This window comes from Bubalus bubalis, chromosome 7 (genome assembly GCF_019923935.1).
Source record: "Bubalus bubalis isolate 160015118507 breed Murrah chromosome 7, NDDB_SH_1, whole genome shotgun sequence".
NCBI lineage: Eukaryota > Metazoa > Chordata > Mammalia > Artiodactyla > Bovidae > Bubalus > Bubalus bubalis.
This window is the reverse complement of record NC_059163.1, coordinates 111,616,810-111,642,211: the sequence shown is the minus strand read 5'-3', so window position 1 is coordinate 111,642,211 and position 25,402 is coordinate 111,616,810. Positions and strand designations below refer to the sequence as shown.

The 25,402-nt window shown below is 51.5% G+C and overlaps 1 pseudogene; it reads left to right on the top strand.

Moving 5' to 3' along the window:
• Nucleotides 1–457: 457 nt before the first annotated feature.
• Nucleotides 458–25,402, top strand: LOC112586130 (annotated as a pseudogene).

The following is a 25,402-nucleotide window of genomic DNA, read 5'->3' as shown; positions in this document are numbered from 1 at the left end:
CATGTCTAGAGTCCCCAGGGTGACCTCTCCCAGGCACTGCACCTGGGGTCACAGTACCACAGTATGCAGGGTGATCCCCACCAGACCCTTCACCTGGGGTTACATTTCCACAGTACCCTGGTGACACCTCTCCCCAGACCCTTTACCTGAGGTCACACATGCACAGTCTTCACAGTGACCACCCACAAACCCTGTACCTGGGGTTAAAGGTCTGCAGTATCCAGGGTAACCCCCTCCCAGACCATATACATGGGGTCACATGTCCACAGTCTCCAGGGTCAGCCTCTACCCCAGACACTGCATTTTGGGTCACACGTCCATTTTCTCCAGGGAGAAAGCACCTCACAGACCCTTCACCTGGGGTCACACATTTGCAGTCTCCAGGGAGACGCCTCCCTGAAACTGCACCTGCAGTCACATTTCCACAGTATATAGAGTGGTACAGTCCCCCTTGACCATGTACTTGGAATCACAAGTACAGAATCTCCAGGTTGACGCCCCTATCCAGATCCTGCACCTGGTGTCACATGTCCGTAGTCTCCAGCATGACCTCCTTCACAGACCCTGCATCTGGGGTAACATATCCATTCTCCAAGTGACCCCCTCAGATGATGTACCTGAGGTCAGACGTCACAGTTTCCAGGGTGAATTCACTCCCCAGACCGTGTATCTGGGATCACATTTTCAGTTTCCGGAGTAACCCCCCTCCCAGATCCTACACCTGGGGTCACATGTCCAGTCTTCATGGTGAACCCCTCCCAGAACCTACACCTGGGGAGCATGTTCACAGTCTCCAGGGTGACCCACCTCCCAGACCCTGCACCCGGGGTCATGTGTCTATAGTCTCCATGGTGAACCTCTCCCAATCCTGTACTTGGGGTTGGATGTCTACTAGCTCCAGGGTGACACCATCCCAGACCCTGGACTGAGGCCACATGTCTACATGCTGAAACATGACCCCATCTCCCAGACCCTGCACCTGGGGTCAACTTAAGCAGTTTTCAGGGTGACCCCCTCCTGACCCTGCACTCGGTGTCACATTTCTACAGTTCGCTGGGTGACACCTCTTCATTGTCCTGTACCTGGTGACACATGTGCTTAGTCCTCATGGTGATCCCCCTCCCAGACCCTGTACTTTGGTATCATGTTCAGTGTCTACAGGGTGACAAACCTTCTCAGGCACTTTACTTGGGGTCACATGTCCATAGTCTCCTGGATGAGCCCACCTCCAGGCAAAGTAACTGAGGTCACATGACCACAGTGTACAGGGTGACACCACCTCCCAGACCCTGCACCTAGTGTCACATGTCCACATACTCCAGGGTGTCTCTTTGCCAGACCATCCACCTGTGGTAACCTGTCAACAATCCCCGCTTCCAATACCCTGCACCAGAGGTCACATGTCCACAGTCTCCATGGTGACCCCTCCCAGATTATATACATTGGGACATACATTCACACTTTTCAGGGTCAGCCTCTTCTCCAGACACTGCATTTTGTGTCTCATGCCCACAGTCTCCAGGGTGACCCCACACCCCAGAAACTGTACTTGTACTGTAGGCCCTGCAAACACAGTCTCCAGGGAGACCTTACCTCACAGACCCTGCATCTGGGGTTTCACAGCCAAAGTCTCCAGGCTGAACCCACCTTCTAGACCCTACACCTGGGTCACAGTATCTAGAGTAACCCCCTCTTGACCCTGGACCTGGAGTCACATTTCCACAGTGTCCTGAGTGACACTCCACAGACACTATACATGGGGTCACACATCCACATTCTCCAGGGTGATCCAACCCTCCCAGACCGAGCAACTAGGATCACATGTCCACAATCTAGGGTAACTCCACCTCCCAGACACTATACCTGGAGTCGCACGTCCACAGTCTCCATGGAGATCCCTTCCCTGACCAGTCACCTGGGAGCACACCACCACTTTCTCCAAGAACAGCCCCCTCCCCAAACCCTGCAGCTTTATTAAACATCCACAGTCCCAGAGTGACCCCACCTCATAGGTTCTGTATCTGGGGTCACGTGTTCACAGTCTTCAGTGAGAGACCTCTCCCGAGAACCTGCACCTGGGGTCACATGTCCAGTCTCTAGGGTGACCCCTTCAAAGTACCTGCACCTGGGGTCACATGTCCAGTCTCCTTGGTGACAACCTTCCCAGATCTTGTACCTAGGGTCACATTTTGAGTTTCCTTGGTAGCCTATACTCCCAGACTCTATACCTGGGGTTACTTGTCCACAGTCTCCATGGTAACAAGCATCCCAGACCCTTCACCTTGGGTGACACGTTCACGGTCGCCAGGGTAACCACCATTCCTAGACCCTGAACCTGTGGTCACAAGTCCACAGTATCCAGGGTAACCTCACTTTTCAGACCCTACACAGGGGGTCACATGTCCACACCTTACAGGGTGACATCCTCCCAGACTACCTGAGGTCACATGTCTTCAGTTCCCAGGGTGACCTCTCCCAGGCACTGTATTTGGGGTTACATGCCCACAGTCTCTGCTGTGATCATCTTCCCAAACCATTACCTGTGGTCACATTGAGAGGGTAACAGGCAGGAAGGCCAGGGGTCTCCAAATGGAGGAAATAGCCTGCAAGTGTCAGACATTTTTATCTCTCTTAAGCGGCAGGAGGAAACAAACTAGCAATATTTTTTTCCTTCTCTATACAAATTTAAAGAGAGGTTTCTCTTAAAATACTGTGTTGCCATAATGACACCTGGTTTCTCCTGAAGTTAGCTATTCTTGAGCCTAGAGATAACCAATGCCTTTTTCTTATGGAAATGTTTGTCTTAAGCTATGCTAATGTACTACGCCTTTACCCCAAACTCTGTCTCCAAGTCGGTTCCGCCTCTTGGCCCAAAACCTACTTGACAAACCAGTATGTTATACTCAGATATTGTTCCCCTAATCTATGTAAATGAAACTATTTGTATGGTGGTCTGCCCTTCTTTAAGATTCAAGTTAATTATTTTATGGCCCAAGATAAACCCTTTGGTGCCAAGATTATCCCAAAATACATCTTATGGGCGAGGGGCCTGGTGCTATTCTGAATTATAAGACATTCCTTTCTTTCATTAACAGACTGCTAGTGACTATATAACATCCAGCTGAAGACTAACAAGGGGGTACTCTTTCTGCCCCCTTCTGATGCCTATGTCAGAAGCTTTCTCTATCTCCTTTATGCTTTAATAAAACTTTATTACACAAAAGCTCTGAGCGATCAAGCCTCGTCTCTGGCCCCGGATTGAATTCTTCTCCTCCGGGGGCCAAGAATCCCGGTGTATTCGCGTGATTCAACAACAACCTTTCAACATGACCGTAGTCTCCAGGGTGACACCCTTTCCAAGACCCTTTAGCTGGGTCACATGTCCACTGACTTCAGGGTGACTGCCCACCCAGACCTTGTACCTGTGGTCAAATGTATTCAGTCTTCAGAGTGACACCCTCGCAGACCCTGTACCTGGAGGTACACTTCTTCAATATCCAGGTTAACTCACCTGCCCAGATCCTCCACCTGGTGTCACATATCCACAGTGTCCAGCGTGACTTACCTCCCAGACCCAGGACCTGGAGTCACACTTCCTCAGTGTCTAGAGAGACACCTCTCTGCAAACACTATACATGTAGTCACATGTCCACAGTTTCCAGGGTGACCCCATGCACCATACCAAACAACTAGGATCATGCGTCCACAGTCTCCAGGGTAACTCCACCACCCAGACCCTATAACTGGAGTTGTACATCCATAGTTTCCATGGTGAACCCCTCCCAGACCATGCACCTGGGATCACCAACCACTGTCCCCAGGGTTCCCCCTCCTATCTGTGCACCTGTCACATCTTCACAGTCTGTGGGGTGACCCCACACCCCAGACCCTGCACCTGGGGTCACATGTCCACTATTAGCAGGGTAACCCCAAGTCCTACACACTATATCTGGATTCACAGGACCACAGTCTCTATGCTGACCCCCTCCCATACCATGCACCTTGGATCACACATCCACAGTCTGCAGGGAGAGCCCCCTCCCCAAACCCTGTACTTTGAATCACTCATCCACAGTCCTCAGGGTGACCCCTTCTCCCAGACCCTGTACCTGGTGTCACATGTCCACAGTCTCCAGGGTGATTCTGCCTTCAAGACTCAGTACTTGCGGTCACACATCCACAGTTTCCAGGGTGATCCCCCCCAGACCCTGCACCTAGGGTCACATGTCCAGTCTCCTGTTAACCCCTCCCAGATCCTACACCTGGTGTCACATGTTCACAGTCTCCAGGGTGACAATAATCTCCAGATCCTGTACTTGGGGTCACACATCCACATTCTCCAGTGTGACCCAACTTCCCTGACCAAGTACTGGGGTATCACAACCACAGTCTCCAGGGTCACCAAACTTCCCAACCCTGCACCTGGGTTCTCACATCCACGGTCTCCAGGGTGAAACCCTCCCATGCCCTGCACCTGAGGGAACATGTCCACAACCTCCAGGGTGACCCTACCTGCCAGTCATGTACCTGGGGTCATTTGTCCACAGTCTCCCAGGTGAGAACCCTCCCCAGAATCTGCACATGGAGTCACATGTCCACAGTCCCTTACTGACCCCAACTCTCAGACCCTGTACCTGGGGTCACATATCCAGTCTCCAGGGTGACTCCAGTTCCCCAGACCTTGTACCTGAGGTCAATGTCCACTCTTTCCAGGGACAACACACTTTGCATACCATACACCTATGGCCACACCTTTACGATCTCCATGGTGACCCCCTCCCCATTCTGTACCTGGATCACATTACCACAGTCTATAGGGTGACACACCTCTCTGGACCATGTACCTGGAATCACAAGTCCAGAATCTCCAGGGTGAACCATTTCCAGAACCTGCACCTTGGGTAACATGTCCAGAGTCCAAGCTGACACCCCTCTACAGACCCTACACCTGGGGTCACATGGCCATAGTCTCTAGGGTAATGCAACACGCTAGACCCTCCACCTGGGGTCACAAGGCCACAGTATTCAGGATGACACCCTCTAGACCCTGGACCTGGGGACACATTTCCACAGTGTCTAGTATGACACTCCTCCATAAAAACTGTACCTAGGCTTACATGTCCAGAGTCTCCAGTGTGACCCTGCCCTCCAGACTGAGTAACAAGGATCACATGTTCACAGTCCAGGGTAATAACCATCTCCCAAAACTTATACATGGATTCATACATCCACAGTCTCCATGGTGACCTCCTCCCAGACCATACACCTGGGATCACATGTCCACAGTGTCAGGGTGACCCCATCTCCAAGACATTACACCTGGGGTCACATGTCCATGGTCCCCAGGGTTTACCCCTCTCAGACCCTGTACCTGGGGTTACATTCCACAGTCTCCAAGGTGACTCTATCCAGACCATGCACCCAGGGTAACCTCTCAACAACCCCAAGAGTGACCCCACTTTTCAAACCCTGCACCTGAGGTCACATGTTCATAGTCTCCATGGTGACCCCTCTCCCAGACCATGTACACTGGGACACATGTCCACACTTTCCAGGATCAGTTTCTTCCCCAGACACTGAACTTTGTGTCTCACATGCATAGTCCCCAGGGTGATCCCACGTCCCAGAACCTGTGCTGGGGGACAAGCATACACAGTCTCCAGGGATATCCCACCTCACAGACCCTGAATCTGTGGTTGCACATCAAAAGACACCAGGGTGACCCCACCTTTTAGACCCTGCACCTGGGGTCATATGTCCACAGTATCCAGGGTGACCCCCTCTCGATCTTGGACCTGGGGACACATTTCTGCAGTGTCCTAGGGGACACCCCTCCACAGACCATATACTTGGGGTCACACGTCCACAGTCCCTAACGTGATCCTAACCCCTAGACCGAGCAACTAGGATCACATGTTCCACAGTCTAGGGTAACTCCACCTCACAGACAGTATACCTGGCATCACAGGTCCACAGTCTCCATGGTGACCCCTTCCCAGACCATTCACCTGGGATTATATAATCACCTTATCCAGAGAGAGGCCTATTCCCAAACCCTGCACTTTTAGTCACATGTCCACAGTCCCCAGGGTGACCTCACCTCCAAGACCCAGTAACTGGGGTCACACATCCACAGTCCCCAGGGTGACCCCACCTCCAAGACCCTGCACCGGGAGTCACATATATGTGACTCCATGTATGTGACAACATGTATATGGTCTGGGTTACCCGCTCCCAGACCATATACATGTTGTCACAAGCCCACAGTCTCCTGGGTCAGCCTTTTCCCCAGAACAATGCCCTTTGGGTCACATGTCCACAGTCCCCAAAATGAACCCACCTCCCAGAACCTGTAACGGGGGACATGTGTACTCAGTCTCCAGGGAGACCCCACCTCACAGACCCAGCACCTGGGGTCCCATACCCAAAGTCTCCAGGGTGACGGCACCTCCTATACCCTACACCTGGGGTCACGTGTCCACAGTATCCAGGGTGACCTCCTTTCGACCCTGGACCTGGGGTCACATTTCCATAGTGCCTAGGGTGACACCCCTCCACAGACACTGTACATGGGGTCACACGTCCACAGTCTCCAGGGTGACCCCACCCCCTAGACCGAGCAACTAGGATCACATATCCACATTACAGGGTTACCCCACCTCCTAGAGCCTAAACCTGGAGTCACACATCCATAGTCTCCATGGTGACTCCATAGACCATGCACCTGGGATCATACGACCACTGTCTCCAGGTTGACTCCCACCCAACCCTGTACCTGGGGTCACATTTCCAAAATTTCTGGGATGACACTTCTCCCCAGATCCTGTACCTAGGGTCACACCTGCACAATCTCCAGAGTGACCCCACATCCCAGACCCTGCACCTGGGGTCACATGTCCACAATCAGCAGTGTAACTCCTACACACTCTATCTAGATTCTGAGGTCCACAGTCTTTATAGTGACCCCCTCCCATACCATGTACCTTGGATCACATGTCCACAGTCTGCAGGAAGAGCCCCCTCCCCAAACTGTGCACTTTGAATCACACATCCACAGTCCTCAGGGGGACCATACCTTCCAGACCCTGTATCTAGGGTCACATGTACAGTCTCCAGGGGACACCACCTCACAGAACCTGCACTTGGGGTCACATGTCCACAGTGTCCAGTGTGAACCCCCCTCTCACACCCTGTACGTGGGACACATGTCCACAGTCTTTAGGGTGACCCCTCTCCCAGACCCTGTACCTGGAAATAAATATCTTCAGCCTCCCAAGTGACACCCTCCCAGACCCTGTACCTGGGGTCACACTTCCACAATGTCCTATGTGACAGCTCTGCCTAGATCCTGAACCTGTGTCACATGTTCAGAGTCTCCAGCATGACCTCCATCCCAGACCCTGTACCTGGGGTTACATGTCCAGTCTCCAGGGTGACAATACTCTCCATATTTTGCACATGGTGTCACATCCACATTCTCCAGGGTGACCCAACCTCCCTGTCCCTGCACGGGGGTCTTACAACCACAGTCTACAGGGAACCTCTCCTCTCAGACCCTACACCTGGGGTCACATGTCCATTATCTCCAGGATGACCCCACATCCCAGACCATGTACTTGGTGCCATATGTCTAACAGTCTGCCAGGTGAGCTTCCTCCCCAGAACCTGCACCTGGAGTCACATGTTGACAATCTCCAAGGTGACCCGTCTCCATACACCCAGCACCTGGGGCCAAACATGCACACTCTCCAGGGTGACAACCCTCCAAGACCTTGTTCCTGGGGTTATATATCCACCGTCTCCATTGTGACACCCGCCTACCAGACCCTGCACCTGTGGTCACCTATCCACAGTCTCCATGGTGACAATACACCCCAGATTGTATGCATGGGGTCACACGTCCACATTCTCCAGGGTGACCCAACCTACCTGACGCTGTACTGGGTATCACAACCACAGTTTTCCAGATGACCATCCTCCCAGACCCTGTACCTGGCTTCTCACGTCCATGGTCTCCAGGGTAAATCTTTCCCAGACCCTTCACCTGGGGTCACACGTCCATGGGCTCCAGGTTGAACTTTTAGAACTACCTGCACCTGGGGTCACATGTCCACAGTCTCCTTGATGACACTCCTCCCAGACCCTATACCTGGGATCACATTTCCAGTTTCCAGGGTAACCTCCTCTCCCAGAACCTACATGTGGGGTCACACATACATAGTCTCTAGGGTGACCCCACCTCACCAGAATTTTTACTTTGGGTCACATGACCACAGTCTCTAGGGTGACCCCACCTCTTCAGAACTTTTAGCTCTGGTCACACGTCCACAGTGTCCAGGGTGACACATCCCCCAGACCCTGTACCTGTGGTCACACATCCACAGACTTCAGGGTGACTCACCACACCTGTTTGAGCACCTGGGATCACCTGTCCAGTCTTCAGGGTAACCTCCCCTTACAAACCCTACACCTGATGTCACATGTCCACAGTTTCCAGGGTGACAACTTCTCAGACCTTGTACCTGAGGTCACATGTCTTCAGTCCCCAAGGTGACCCCTCCCAAGCACTGTCTTTGGGTTCACAGGTCCACAGTCTCTTCTGTGGCCTTCCTCTCATATGCTGTACCCGGGTCACACATCCACAGTCTCCAGGGTGATACCCTTTCCCAGATACTGTACATGGGTCACATGTCCACAGTCTCCAGGATGACAACCCTCCCAGGCCCTGTACCTGTTGTCGTACTTCCCCAATATCCAGGGTGATTCCCTATCCAGATACTGCACCTAGTGTCACATGTTCACAGTCTCCAGTGTGACCTACCTCACAGACCCTGCACCTAGGGTAACATGTACACCATCTCCAGGTGACCTCACCTCCTAGATGATGTACCTGGGGTCAGGTGTCACTGACTCCAGAGTGAGTAATCTCTCAAGTCCCTGCACCTAAGGTTACACTTCCACACTCCTCAGAGTGACCCCACCTCCCAGACCCTACATCTGGGTTCAAACCTCCACAGTCTCCAGGGTGAACCCACCTCCCAGACCAGGTACCTGGCATTACATTTCCAGTCTCCAGAGTAAACCCACCTTCTAGACTCTACACCTGGGTTCACATGTCTACAGTTTCCTTGATGAAACCCTCCCAATACTGTACCTGGGTCGCACGTCCACAAGCTCCAGAGTGACATCCTCCCAGACCCTGGACTGGGGTCACATGTCTACAGTCTTAAGGGTGACCCCACCTTCCAGACCCTGCACCTGGCTCACACTTAAACAGTCTCCAGTGTGACTGCTCCTGATCCTGCACCTGGTGTCACATTTCTACAGTCCCCTGGATGACACCTCTCCTAGGTCCTGTACATGGGGTCCCATGTGCATAGCCTCCATGGTGAGCCCCCTTGAAGATCTTGTCCCTGGGGTCAAATATCTGCAGTATCCAGTGTAACTCCCCCCAGACCATAAACATGGGGTCACACCTCCACAATTTCCAGGATGAGCCCACCTCCAGACCCTCTGCCAGGGGTCACATGTCCACAGTCTGCAGGGTAACCCCAACTCCTAGGCCCTATACCTGAAGTCACAAGTCCACAGTCTCCATGGTGACCCCCTTCCACACCATGCAACTTGGATCACACATCAGAGTCTCCAGGGAGAGCTCCTTCACCAAATTTGGCACTTTTAGCCACATGTCCACAATGACTCCACCTCACAGACTCTGTTCCTGGGGTCACATGTCCCCAGGTACTACTGTGTGACCCACCTCCAACACCCAATACCAGGGGTCACATGTCTACTCTTAAGTCCCTGTACAGGTCCACATTCTACAGAGTGACACCACCTCCCAGAATCTACATCTGGGGTCAAAGGTCCACAGTCTCCAGGGTGGTTCTACCTCCCAGACCATGTATCTGGCATTACATTTCCAGTTTCCAGAGTAAACCCAGCTCCCAGACTCTACACCTGGGGTCACATGTCCATAGTCTTTGTGGTGAACCCCTCCCAGAACCTACTCTGGTGTACATCCACAGTCTCCTGGGTAACCCCCCTTCCCAAACCCTGTACCTGGGATTAAACTTCCAGTCTCCAAGGTGACCCCTCTCCACACATCCTGCACCTGGGGTCACACGTCCAAAACCTCCAGGGTGACCCACCTCCCAGACCCTGCACCTAGATCACGTGTCCACAGTCTCCACAGTGAAACTCTCCTGACCCTGAACCTGGGTTGCATGTCCACAAGCTCCAGGGTGACACCCTCCCCAACCCTGGATCAGGGTCACATGTCTACAGTCCCCTGGGTGATACCTCTCCCAGGTCCTGTACCTGGGGTCCCATGTGCATAGTCTCCATGGTGAGCCCCCTTGCAGATCCTGTCCCTGGGGTCAAATATGTGCAGTATCCAGTGTAACCCCCCAGACCATAAACATGGGGTGACACCTCCAGTTTCCAGGATGAGTCCACCTTCAGACCCTGTACCAGGATCACATGTTCACAGTCTTAGGGTAACCCCAACTCCTAGACCCTATACCTAGAGTCACAAGTCCACAGTCTCCATGGTGACCCCCTCCCAGACCATTCACCTTGGATCACATGTCAGAGTCTCCGGCTAGAGCTGCCTCACCAAATCCTTCACTTTTAGTCACACATCCACAGTCCCCGGAGTGACCCCACCTTGCAGACTCTGTATCTGGGGTCACATGTCTACAATCTACTGTGTGACCCCACCTCCAACACCTAGTACCTGGGGTCCCACTTTCACAGTCTCCAGGGTGACCCCACCTCTCAGACCCTGCACTGGGAGTCACATGTCTACAGTATTCATTGTGACACCCTCTAGACCCTGGACCTGGGGTCACATTTCCAGTGTCTAGTGTGATATCCCTCCACAAACACTGTATCTGGGCTCACACATCCACAGTTTCCAGTGTGACCCCACCTCCCACACTGAGTAACTGGGATCACATGTCCACAGTCCAGGGTAACCCCGCCTCCCAGGCCGTATACCTGGAATCATTCACAGTCTCCATGGTGACCTCCTCCCAGGCCATGCACCTGGGATCACATTTCCAGTCTCAAGGTGACCCCACCTCTGAGTCCCTACACCTGGAATCACATGTCCACAGTCCCCAGGGTTTACCCCTCCCAGACCCTGTACCTGGGGTTACACATCCACAGTCTCCATGGTGACCCACTCCCAGACCCTGCACATTGGTAATATGTCCAGAGTCTATAGGATGACAAGCCACCACAGACACTTTACCTGGGATCACACATTAACAGTTGACTGGATAAGCTCACCTCCAGACCCAGTACCTGGGGTCACATGGCCACAGTTTGCAGGGTGATAGCACTTCCCTGACCTTGCAGCTAGGATTGCAAGTCCATGGTCTACAAGGTGACTCTTTCCCACACCATGCACCTGGGGTAACCTGTCAGCAATCCCAAGAGTGATCCCACTTCCCAAACCCTGCACCTGGGCTCACATGTCCAGTCTCCAGGGTGAACCCCTCCCAGACCCTATACCTAGGGTTACATGTCCATAGTCTCCATTGTGACACCCCTTCCCAGACCCTGAACCTGGGGTCACACATACACAATCTTCTGGGAGAGGACTCCCAAACAGTGCACAGGGTTCACATATCCAAAGCCTCCTATGTGAACCCCCTCCAGACCATGAACCTGAATTCACAAGTCCACAGTCTCCAGGGTGACATCCCTCCCAGACCCTGCACCTGGGGTCATATATCCACATTCTCCATTGCGACACCCCCTGCCACAACCTGCATCTAGGGTCACATGTCCACAGTCCACCATGGACAGTCCTCCCCAGATTTGTACATAGGGTTACACATCCACATTCTCCAGGTGACCCAGCCTCCCTGACCCTGTACTGTGGTATCACAACTGCAGTGACCAAACCTCATAGACCTGGCACCTGGGTTCTCAGGTCCATGGTCTCCATGGTAAACCACTCCCAGACCCTGCACCTGAGGTAACATGTTCACAGTCTCCAGGGTTACCCCACCTCCCACACCAGGTCCCTGAGGACATATGTCTACAGTGTCTCTGATGAGCCCCCTCCCCAGACTCTGCACATGGGGCCACATATCCACAGTGTCTGAGAGACCTCACTTCCCAGGCCTTGTACCTGGGATCACATGTCCAGTCTCCAGGGTGACCCCACTTCCCAGGACTCTGTACCTGGGGTCACACATCCACAGTCTCCAGGGCAATCCCCTCCAGAACTTGCACCTGGGTCATACTTCCACTGTCTCTATGGTGGCATTACTGCCCAGCCACTGTACCTGTGGTCCCACATCCACTTTCTTCAGGGTGAGAATGTGTACATGAGGTCACACGTCATCCACAACCTACAGGGGGGACCCTGACTTCCAGACCCTTTACCTGGGATTACATGTCCACAGGCTCCAGGGTGAACCCACCTCATCAGAACTTTTAGCTGTGGTCACACTTCCATAGTCTCCAGAGTAACACCACCCCCACCCCAGGCTCTGTACATCTACAGACTTCAGGGTGATCCCACCACATCAGTCCGAGCACTGGGGATCACATGTCTACAATCTCCAGGGTAATCACTCCTAACAGACCTACACCTGGGGTCACATGTCCAGTTTCCAGGTTGACACCCTCCCAGACCCTTTTCTGGAGAAGGCAATGGCAACCCACTCCAGTACTCTTGCCTGGAAAATCCCATGGATGGAAGAGCCTGGTGGGCTGCAGTCCATGGGGTCGCTACGAGTCAGACACGACTGAGCGACTTCACTTTCACTTTTCACTTTCATGCATTGGAGAAGGAAATAGCAACCCACTCCAGTGTTCTTGTCTGGAGAATCCCAGGGATGGGGGAGCCTGGTGGGCTGCCATCTATGGGGTCGCACAGAGTCGGACATGACTGAAGCGACTTAGCAGCAGCAGACTCTTTTCCTGAGATCACACATCTTCAAATCCCAGGATGTCCTCTCCCAGGCACTGTACTTGAGGTCACACATCCAAAGTCTGTACTGTGATTATCCTCCCAGACAGTGAAATTAGGTTCACATGTCCACAATTTCCAGGCTTACACCCTTTCCCAGACCTTGTACCTGGTTCACACATCCACAGTCTCCAGCTTGATGCCCTTTCCCAGACCCTGTGCCTGGTTCACATATCCGCAGTCTGAAGGCTGACACCCTTTTTAGACCCTGTACCTGGGTCACATGTCCACAGTCTCCAGTCTGATGCCCTTTCCCAGACTCTGTACCTGGAGTCGCACTTTCATAATATCCATGGTGACACCCCTGCCCAATCCTGCATCTGGTGTCACATTTCCACAGTTTCCAGCATTATCTCCCTCCCAGACCCTTCACCTGGGATCATACTTCCACAGTCTCTAGTGTGACCCCCACCCAGACTCTGTACCTGGGGTCAAATATCTGCAGTTTCTGGTATGACACCCCTTACAAACCCTGCACCTGTAGGGTACAGTCTCCAAGGTGGCCCACCTCCAAACACACTGCACCAGGGATCAAATATGCAGTTTCCAGGGTGACATCCTTCCCAGATCCTGAACCTGGGGTCACACATCCACAGTTCAGGGCAAAGACTCCCAAACATAGCACTTGGGTTCCCATATCCAAAATCTCCTATGTGAACCCCACCAAATCCTGCACTGGGTTCACATGTCCACAGTTTCCTGGGACACACTCCCAGACCCTGTACCTGAAGTCACATGTCTTCAGTCCCCACGGCAACCCCTCCTAGGCACTGTATTTGGGGTCACATGTCCACAGTCTTTTCTTTGACCATCCTCCCAGACCCTGTACTTGGGGTCACATGTCCACAGTCTCCAAATGACCCCACCTCCCAGATCCTGTGCCTGGAGTCACACGTCCACTGTCTCCAGGGAGACACCACTCAGATCATGCACCTGGGGTTACACATTCAGTCTCCAGGGTAACCCCTTGCTGAACCTGCACCTAGGGTCACATTTCCACTGTCTATAGGGTGACACATGTACCCAGAGGCTGTACTTGGAATAATACATCCAGAATCTCCAGGGTGACCTCCTTCCAGAACCTGCACCTGGGGTAACATATCCAGAGTCTTCAGGCTGACACCCTACCCTAGACCCTGTACCTGGGGTCACATGGCCACAGTCACCATGGTGAACCTCCTCGCAGACCCTGTACCTGAGGTCACATCTCCACCATCTCCAGGGTGACTCCCTTCCCAGACCACATACATGGGGTCTCATATCCAGTCTTCAGCCTGACTTCGCCCCCCAGACTCTATACCAGGGTTCAAAACTTCAGTCTCCAGTATGACCCCACCTCCCAGACACTATACTTGGGGTCACACATCAGCAAACCCTGCACCTAGGGTCACATGTCAGTCTCTGGGGAGAATCTTCTTGCCAGATCCTGAACCTGGGGTCACACATCCACAGTCTCCAGGGTGACCCCATCTCCCAGGCCCTTCACCTAGGGTCACAGGTCCACAGGCTCCAGGGTGACCCCTTCGAAATACCTGCACCTGGGTCACATGTCCATAGTCTCCTTGGTGACACCCCACCATGACTTGGTGTCACATTTCTAGTTTCCACAGTAACCTCCCCTCCCAGACCCTGCACTTGAGGTCACACTAACCTCCCAGACCCTGCACCTGGAGCCACACCACCTCAGCCTCCAGGGTGACTGCACTTCACCAGTACTTGTACCTTGGGTTACATGTCCACAGTCTCTAGTGTGACCCCACCTCATCAGAACTTTTACCTATGGTTACACCTCCACAGTCTCCAGAGTGACCACCACTCCCAGACAGTGAACATCTGGTCACACATCCATAGTCTCCAGGATGACACCGCCCAGGACACTGAACCCGTGGTCACATGTCCACAGACTTCAGTGTGACCCCACAACTATATTCCGAGCACCTGGGATCACACATCCACAGTCTCCAGGGTAACCTTCCCTCACAGATACTACACCTGGGGTCAAATTTCCACAGTCTCTACTGTGATCATCCTCCCAGACCCTGTACCTGGAGTCACACATCCACAGTCTCCAGGGTGACACCATCCAAGACACTGAACCTGTGGTCACATGTTCACAGACTTCAATGTGACTCCACAATTATAGTCCGAGCACCTGGGATCACACATCCAGTCTCCAGGGTAACCTTCCCTCACAGATACTACATCTGGGGTCAAATTTCCACAGTCTCGACTGTGACCATGCTCCCAGACCCTGTATGTGGGGTTACATGTCCACAGTCTCCAGGGTGACAATCCTCCCCACATCCTGTCTGTAATGATAGATACATCCACATTCTTCAGGCTGACCCAATCTCCCTGACCCTGTACTGGGGTATCACAACCACTGTCTCTAGGGTGACCAAAACTCCCAGACCCTGTACCTGTATTCTAACATCCACGGTCACCAGGGTAAATCCTTCCCAGACCCTGCACCTGTGCACATGTCCACATTCCCCAGGGTGACCCCACCTCCAAGACCCCTTACCTGGGGTCACATGTCCACTGTCTCCAGGGAGACCACACCTTGCAGACCATGCACCTGGGGTCACACATTCACAGTCTTCAGGGTGACCCCCTCCCGACCTGCACCTGGGGCAACATTTCCACTCTCTATAGGGTGACACACATCTCCAGATGCTGATCCTGGAATCACATGTTCAGAATCTCCAGGTTGACTCCCTTCCAGATCCTAACCTGGGGTAACATGTCCAGAGTCTCCAGGCTGACACCCCAACCCTAACCCTGTACTTAGAGTCACATGGCCACATTATCCAGGGTGAAACCTCCCCCCAACAGACCATGTACCTGAGGTCACATGTCCACCATATTCAGGGTGACATCCTTCCAAAACTATGAACATAGGGTCGCATGTCCCATCTCCAGCATGAACCCACCTCCCAAAACTCCACAGTCTCTACAGTGATCTCAAACACCAAACTCTGCACCTGGGGTCACATGTCAACAGTCTCCAGGGTGACCCCTCTCCCCAGACCCTGTAACTGGTGTCACACATCCACAGTATCCAGGGAAAGCCCTCTCCCAAGACCCTACACCTGTTTACACTCTCCAGTGTCCTCACCTTCCAGCCCCTTCACCTGGTGTCACATGTCCACAGGCTCCAGGATGACCCCTTCGAAATACCTGCACCTGAGTCACATGTCCAGAGTTTCCTTGGTGACTCCCCTCCAAGACTCTGTTTCTGGGGTCACATTTTCAGTTTCAAGGGTAACTCTTTCAAACCCTGCACATGGGGTCACACATCCACGTCTCCAGGCTGACTGCACTTCACCAGAACTAGTACCTTGGGTCACATGTCCAGTCTCTAGGGTTACCCCACCTCATCAGAGCTTTTACCTGTGGTCACACCTCCACAGTCTCTGGGGTGACCACCATTCCCACACTCTGAACATCTGGTCACAAGTCCATAATCTCTAAGGTGACACCACCAAAGACGCTGAACCTGTGGTCACACATCCATGGGTTTCAGGGTGATCCCACAACACTGGTTCAAGCACCTGGGATCATATGTCCACAGCCTCCAGGGTAACCTCCCGCTCAGTCACTACACATGGGGTCACACGTCCGCCATTTACAGGATGACAGCCTCCCAGACCCTGTACCTGACGCCACATGTCTTCAGTTCCCAGGGTGACCCCTCCCAGGTACTGTATTTGGGATCACATGTCCACAGTCTCTACTGTAACCATCCTCCCAGACACTGTACCTGGGGTCACACAGCCACAGTTTCCATCATGATGCCCTTTCCAAGACCCTGTACCTGGGTCACACGTCCACATTCTCCAGGGTGACTCCCTTCCCAGACCCTGTACATGGGTTCTCACATCCATGGCCCAGGGTAAACCCCTCCCAGACTCTGGACCTGGTGTCACATATCTCCAGTCTCCAGGGTAACCCCAACTCCTAGACCCAATTACTGTAGTTGCAAGCCCACAGTCTCCTTGATGATCCCCTTTCAGATCACTCACCTTGGATCACACGTGCACAGTCTCCAGGGAGAGTCCCCTTCCCAAATGCTGCACTTTGAGTCACATGTCCACAGTCCCCAGGGTGACCCCACCTCCCAGACCCTGCACCTGTGGTTGCATACATAGTCTCCAGGGTTAGCCCACCTCCAAGACCCAGTATTGGGTTCACATTTCCTCAATCTCCAGGGTGATCCCTTCCCAGACCCTGCATCTAGTGTCACATGTCCACAGTCTTCAGGGTGACGCCCTTCAAATACTGCATCTGGGGTCACACATCCACAGTCCCCAGGATGACAACCCTCCCCAGACCCTGTACTTGGGTCACATGGCCACAGTCTCCATTGTGAACCCCCTCCCAGGCCCTATACCTGGTATTAAATGTCTGCAGTATCCGCAATGACCCCCTCCCAGAGCATATACTCAGGTCACACATCCACAGTATCCAGAGTCAGCCTCTTCCTCAGACACTGCACTTTGGGTCATATGTCCACAGTCCCCATGGTGACTCCACCACCAAGATCCTATACCTGGGATCCCACATCCACAGTCTCCAGGGTTACTCCAGCTCTCAGACCCAGCACCTGGGTTCACATCCACAGTGTCAAGGTGAACCCCCCCCCCCATCCAGACCCTACACCTGTGGTCACATGTACATAGCCTCCAAGGTTACCCCCTCCCAGACCATATACATTTTGTCACAAGTCCACAGTCTCCAGGGTCAGCCTCTTCCTCAGACACTGCACTTTAAGTCATATGTTCACTGTCCCAGAAATGAACTCACCTCCCAGAACCTGTAATGGAGGACATGTGTACACAGTCTCCTAGGATATCCCACCTCACAAACTCTGTATCTGGAGTCGCAAATCCAAAGTCTCTAGGATACTCCACCTCCTAGACCCTACACCTGGGGTCAATGTCCACAGTATCTAGGGTGACCCCCTCTTAACGCTGGATCTTGGGTCACATTTCCACAGTGTCTATTGGTGACACCCCTCTGCAGACACTGTACCTGGGGTCACACGCCCACAGTCTCCAGGGTGACCCCACCCACCAGACTGAGCAACTAGGATCACATATCCACAGTCCAGGGTAACCCCACCTCCCAGACCCTATACCTGGAGTCACACGTCAATAATCTCCATGTTGACTCCCTCCCAGACCATGCCCATAGGTTCACATAACCACCATTCCCAGCGTGATCCCCTCCCAACCCTGCACCTGGGGTCATATTTCCACAGTTTCTAGGGTGACACTTTTCTCCAGACCCTGTACCCGGGGTCACACCTGCACAAACTCTGGGGACGCCACACCCCAGACCCTGCACCTGGGGTCACGTGTTCCATTCGAGATGCTGCAGAGGAATCAGGCCTTATCTTGAGTTGAGGGGAACTCAGTGTTGTTTCGACTTGTGGCAGGAAACTCAGGGTTCCTCTCGAGTTGCGATGAGGATCTCTGGATTCCTCTCAAGTGGCAAGAGGGGAGTCAGGACTCCTCTCGAGTTGAAGTGGGGGACTTGTGTTTCCCCTCGAGTTGCAGCAGGGGAGTCGGACCTCCTCTTGAGTTGCTGCAGAAACTCGGAGTTCCTCTCTAGTTGTTGCTGGAAACTCGAGGTTTCCTCTAGAGTTGCCCCAGGGAATGCAGAGCTCCTCTCCAATTGCAGCAGGAAATCAGTGTTTCTCTGGAGTTCCAGTGTGGGATGAAGGATTCCACTGGAATCATGGTGGGAAACTCGGAGTTCTTCTCAAGCTTTTTTGGTACTCAGAGTTCCTCTTGACCCGTGATGGGACCTCCTGTCAAGTTTCCTTAGGGCAACTCATCCCTAGCACGGATGTACAGGGTGGCTCCTATCTTGTTGCAATGACGGGTGGCTGCTCACCAGTTCTGGCAAGGGAATACTCTCTCCTTGTGGTCCGGGCCAACTCTGTAGTTGCAGGGGTTTCAATTTTCTCTAATGGTGGCATTCAAGCTCTTCTCTCCTTGTGGTGTGAGGTTCATCTGTATTAGCAGAAGAGGGATTCTTCTCTCTGTGTGATGTCCGGTGGCCCCCTCTCAAGTTGTGGTGGAGGGCTCACCCTGAGGGGCGAGGCTGTGTCCTCTCTGGTTAGTATGTGCATGTCTCCAAGGGGGAGGTCCTCTCTACTTTTGGCTCTATAGGTTCCTCACTAATATTAGTGGGATTGCTGTTCTCTAGTTGTGAGGGCCTCAACTAGACTTCCTTTAGGAAGCTCATCTCCATTGGAGGCAGAAGGTCTTCTCTCTCAGTGTGATTTCCTGGGGGACACCACTCTAGTTGTGCCTGGGGAATCTGCTTCAGTTTTGGCATGGGAGCAACTCCGTCATCTGGTCCAGTGGCCCCTTTTCTTGTTCCCCTATGAAATTTCAGCGGGGAACCTGGGGTGCCTTTTGAGTTGCAGCATGTGACTCAGGGTTCCTTTGGAGTTGTGGAAGAGACTCCTCTGGAGCTGCAGTGGGACAGAGCCTCTCTAGTAGCGATGTGCAGGCTGGTCCCTGTCTAAGTGCAATGTGTGGGAGGCTATACTCTAGATGCAGTATGGGTCCACTTTAATTGCAGTGGGGGTGCACTCTTTATTTGCTGTGGGTTAGCTCGTCTCTAATTTTCATTTTCAGCCACCTCTTTAGTTGTAGCAGAGGAACTCCTCTTTAATTGTGGTAATTGGGCTGCTCTCTAGATGTGATAGAGTGCTCTTCTCAAACTGGGAGTAGAGTGACTCTTCTATGGTTGTAATGAGAAGGGGCACTTTTTCTAGTTGCGATGTGCAGGAAGCTCCTATCTATTTGTGGCAGGGCATGCCTCCTGCTTAGTTGTGGTCTGAGGCTTCCTCTCTTGTGGCAGTAGAATGCTCCTCTTGAATTGTGGTGGGGTAAGCTCCACCGCACAATTGCATTCATCTCACACGCTAGTAAAGTAATGCTCAAAAATCTCCAAGCCAGGCTTCAGCAATACATGAACCGTGAACTTCCAGATGGTCAAGCTGGTTTTAGAAAAGGCAGAGGAACGAGAGATCAAATTGTCAACATCTGCTGGATCAACGAAAAAGCAAGAGAGTTCCAGAAAAACATCCATTTCTGCTTTATTGACTATGCCAAAGCCTTTGACTGTGTGGATCACAATAAACTGTGGAAAATTCTGAAAGAGATGGGAATACCAGACCACCTGACCTGCCTCTTGAGAAATTTGTATGCAGGTCAGGAAGCAACAGTTAGAACTGGACATGGAACAACAGACTGGTTCCAATTAGGAAAAGGAGTACGTCAAGGCTGTATACTGTCACCCTGCTTATTTACTTATATGCAGAGTATATCATGAGAAACGCTGGGCTGGAAGAAGCACAAGCTGGAATCAAGATTGCCGGGAGAAATATCAATAACCTCAGATATGCAGATGACACCACCCTTATGGCAGAAAGTGAAGAGGAACTCAATAGCCTCTTGATGAAAGTGAAAGTGGAGAGTGAAAAAGTTGGCTTAAAGCTCAACATTCAGAAAACGAAGATCATGGCATCTGGTCCCATCAGTTCATGGGAAATAGATGGGGAAACGGTGTCAGACTTTATTTTGGGGGGCTCCAAAATCACTGCAGATGGTGACTGCTTATGACCAACCTAGAAAGCATATTGAAAAGCAGAGACATTACTTTGCCAACAAAGGTCCGTCTAGTCAAGGGTATGTTTTTTCCAGTGGTCGTGTATGGATGTGGGAGTTGGACTGTGAAGAAAGCTGAGTGCCAAGGAATTGATGCTTTTGAACTGTGGTGTTGGAGAAAACTCTTGTGAGTCCCTTGGACTGCACGGAGATCCAACCAGTCCATTCTGAAGGAGATCAGCCCTGGGATTTCTTTGGAAGGAATGATGCTAAAGCTGAAACTCCTGTACTTTGGCTCCCTCATGCAAAGAGTTGACTCATTGGAAAAGACTCTGATGCTGGGAGGGATAGGGGGCAGGAGGAGAAGGGGAGGACAGAGGATGAGATGGCTGGATGGCATCACTGACTCGATGGACTTGAGTCTGAATGAACTCCGGGAGTTGGTGATGGACAGGGAGGCCTGGCATGCTGCGATTCATGGGGTCACAAAGAGTTGGACACGACTGAGCATCTGAACTGAACTGAACTTAACTAAAGCTCCTCTTGTGGAGAAAGCAATGGCATCCCACTCCAATACTCTTACTTGGAAAATCCCATGAATGGAGGAGTCTGGTGGGCTACAGTCCATGAGGTCACCAAGAGTCAGACACGACTGAGCTACTTCACTTTCACTTTTCACTCTCATGCATTGGAGAAGGAAATGGCAACCCACTCCAGTGTTCTTGCCTTGAGAATCCCAGGGATGGGGGAGCCTGGTGGGCTGCCGTCTATGCGGTCCCATAAAATTGGACACTTCTGAAGTGACTTAGCAGCAGCAGCAGCAGCAAGCTCCCCTTGGGAATCCTCTGGAGTTGCATCAATGAGCTAGTATCTCTACTTGTGTTGTGATGGAAAACTAGGGGTTCCTCTTGTGTCACTGCAGGTGAATCAGGCCTCATGTCGTGTTGAGGTGGTGAAGTCAGGGTACTTCTTGAGTTGCAGTGGAAACTTGGGGTTCTCTCAAGTTGCAACTGAGGAGTCAGGCCTCCTCTAAAGTTGAGGCAGGTAACTCGGGGTTCCTCTTGAGTTGCATCGGGGATCTCAGGTTTCCTCTCAAGTTACTTCTGGGGAGTCCGGCCTCCTCTTGAGTTGAAGGGGGAAACTCAGGGTTCCTCTTGAGTCTCAGCGAGGAGTCAGAGGTACTCTCGATTTGCAATGAGAAATCGGTGTTCCTCTTGAGTTGCAGTGTGGGACCTATGGTTCCACTGTAGCCATGGCAGTGAACTCGGGGTTCCTCTCGACTTGGGGGTTACTCAGGCTTCCTCTCGACTTGCACTGGGGCCTCCTCTCTATTTCTCTTGGCCCAATTTGTCTCTATAAGGGATGTGCAGGGTGGCTTCTGTCTTGCTGCAATGTTGGATGGCTACTCGCTGGTTTTGACATCATACTTCTCTATCATTCTGGTCAGGGTCAACTCTGTAGCTGTGATGGTTTCGATTCTCTCTAGTTGTGGTGTCCAGGCTCCTTTCTACTTCTGGTGTGAGGTTCATCTATTTTAGCAGCAGAGGGGTTCCTATCTATGTGTCATGTCCAGCAGTGGCTTCTCTCGAGTTGTGGTGGTGGGCTCCTCTCCAGGTGCGGGGCTGTGTCCTCTCTGGCTGGGGTGTGGCCATCTTCAAGGGGGAGGTCCTCTTTACTTTTGGTACCAGGGGGTTCCTCACCAATATTAATGGGATTGCTGCTCTAGGTGTGAGGGACTCCACTCGACTTACTTCATGGAGCTCATCTCCATTGGAGGCAGAAGGTCTAGGTGTGATATCCTGGGGGACACCACTCTAGTTTATCTGGGGGAATCTGCTTAAGTTTTGATCAGGGAGTCCCTCTGTCACATTGGCCAGAGGTGCCTTTTATTCTTACAGCCTAGATCTCCTGTCAAATTGCCTCTTGAGTAGTAGCAGCTGACTCAGGGTTCCTTCAGACTTATGGTGGAGCCTCCTCTCGAGCTACAGTGGGGCAGACCCTCTCTAGTACTGATGTGCAGTCTGGCCCCTGTCTAATTGCAATGTGCCAGAGGCTACTCTCTAGTTGTGACATGAGGCTCCACTCTAGTTGCAGTGAGGGTCCACTCTTTATTTGTGGTGGGATAGCTATTCTCTAATTGTTTGCAGACTTCTCTCCAGTTGTGGTAGTGGGGTCTCTTTTTAGTTGTGGTAGTGTGAAGGTGTGGCTCCTCTCTAGTAGCAATGTTCAGGGTGGCTTCTGTTTTGTTGCTATGTGTGGATGGCTAAACAACCTGTGGCATGGTGCTCCTCTCTAGTTGGTGTGGGGGGTCAACGCTTACTTCTGTTAGATGAGCTTCTGTATAGTTTGGTGTGCAGTATCCTCTTGAGTTTTTTAGTTACAGTGTGTGACTGGCACCTCTAGAGTTGCAGTGGAATGTTCCTCTCAAATTGTGGAGGGGCTTTCCTCTCTGGTAGTGAAGTACACAGGCACTCTTTACAGGTGCAATATTTGTGAGCCTGCTCTCTAATTTTGGCACAGCTCCTCCTCTTTAGTCATGGCATGGGAGCCTCCTCTCTAGTTGAGGAAGGAGGCTTCTGTGTAATTGCGTTGTATGGGAATGCTCCTCTCAAGTGGTGATGTTCAAGGGGCTGCTCTCTACTTGTGCCGAGGTTACTCTTCTCTGATGGTGGTAGGGGGGTCTACTCGACTGGCACAGGTGGTGTGTCTCTATTTGGGGTGGAGGGGACCCTCTTGAAGTGCAATGTCCAGGGTCTCCTCCCCAGTTGTGGTGGTAGGTCACTCTCCAGTATTGTCAGGTGGGCTCCTCTCTTGTTGTGGCCATGGGCTTCTCTTGAGTTATGGCATAAGCCTCTTTTCAAGTTCAGGAGGGGACTCGTGGCTCCTTTCTAGTTGCTGTCTTGCCTCCTCTGGGGGTTCTCTGTGGGGAGGATGTTCTCTCTATTTGTGGCATTTGGGTCTCCTCACTAGTTTTCATGGCTCCACTCTAGTTGTGAGAGTCTCATCTTATGTTACTTCAAAACTTTAGACAAGAACACCAAAGAATGGAAAGAGAAAATTGCTCATCCTTAACTGAATTCATATTTAGGGGAATTACTGATAATTCTGGGTATAAAGTGACCCTGTTTATCATGTTTTTGTTGTTTATCTCATTAACATTCTGACAAATCTTGGAAAGATTATTTTAATTAGGATAGATCCCTAGCTGCATATACCCTTGTACTTTTTCCTCAGTCACTTCTCCTTCTTTGACCTCTGCTATTCCACAGCCATTGGCCCCAAGATGTTGGTGGACCTATTTGCCAGTTCAATTCAGTTCAGTCACTCAGTCATGTCTGACTCTTTGAGACCCCATGGACCGCAGCACACCAGGCCTCCCTGTCCATCACCATCTCCCAGAGGCATGACCATCGATTCAGTGGTGCCATCCAACCATCTCATCCTCTGTCATCTCTTCTCCTCCTGCCTTCAATCTTTCCCAGCATCAGAGTCTTTTCCAATGAGTCAGTTCTTCACATCATGTGGCCAAAGTATTGGAGTTTCAGCTTCAGCATCAGTCCTTCCATGAACACTCAGGACTGATTTACTTTAGGACGGACTGGTTGGATCTCCTTGCAGTCCAAGGGACTCTCAAGAGTCTTTTCCAACTCCACAGTTAAAAACATCAATGCTTTGGCACTCAGCTTTCTTTATAGTACAACTCTCACATCCATACATGACTACTGGAAAAACCATAGCCTTGACTAGATGGACCTTTGTTGGCAAAGTAATGTCTCTGCTTTTTAATATGCTGTCTAGGTTGGTCATAGTTTTTCTTCCAAGGAGCAAGCATCTTTTAATTTCTTGGCTGCAGTCACTGTCTGCAGTGATTTTGGAGCCCCAAAAAATAAAGTCAGCCACTGTTACCACTGTTTCCCTATCTATTTGCCATGAAGTGATGGGGCCAGATGTCATGATCTTAGTTTTCTGAATGTTGAGCTTTAATCCAACTTTTTCACTCTCCACTTTCACTTTCCTCAAGAGGCTCTTTAGTTCTTCACTTTCTGCCATAAGGGTGGTGTTATCTGCATATCTGAGGTTATTGATATTTCTCCCTACTTGCCAAGAACAAGTGAATCTCTTTCCATGGCTGTGCTCTGCAATTCTTGGTCTTCTGTATCTTTGTCAATTCTGAGTGTCTCCTGTCGGCAGTGATGGCCTATGACCAGTACAAGACCGTCAGCAACCCCTTGCTCTATGTGGTCAGTATGTCCAGCAGGGTGTGCTCCCTGCTTGTGGCTGGGGTTTACCTGGGGGGGATGGCAGATGCTCTGATAAACACAGCATTAGTATTCCATTTATGCTTCTGTGGGTCAAATGTAATTAACTATTTTTTCTGTGATTTATCTCTGCTTTTTTTTTTTTTTTTTCTGTCCTGCTCAGATACAGAGGTCAATGAGTTAGTGATATTCACTGCTTTGGGTTCTATTGAAATGAGTACTATTTCAGGAGTCCTTGCTCTTATTTTTATATCATCCTTCCAGTCTTGAAGATCCACTCTGCTGAGGGGAGAGTCAAAGCTTTTACCACCTGCACCTTCCACTTAACTGCAGTGTCAATTTTCCAGGGAGCTATGCTCTTTATGTATTTCAGGCCAAGTTCATCCTACTCTCTAGATGAAGACAAAATGACCTCTTTGTTTTACACCCTTGTGATTCCCCTGCTAAATCCTCTGATATTTAGCCTATGGAATAAGGATGTAAAAGAGGCCTTAGTAAAATTGAAAGCTAAACTATATTTTTAA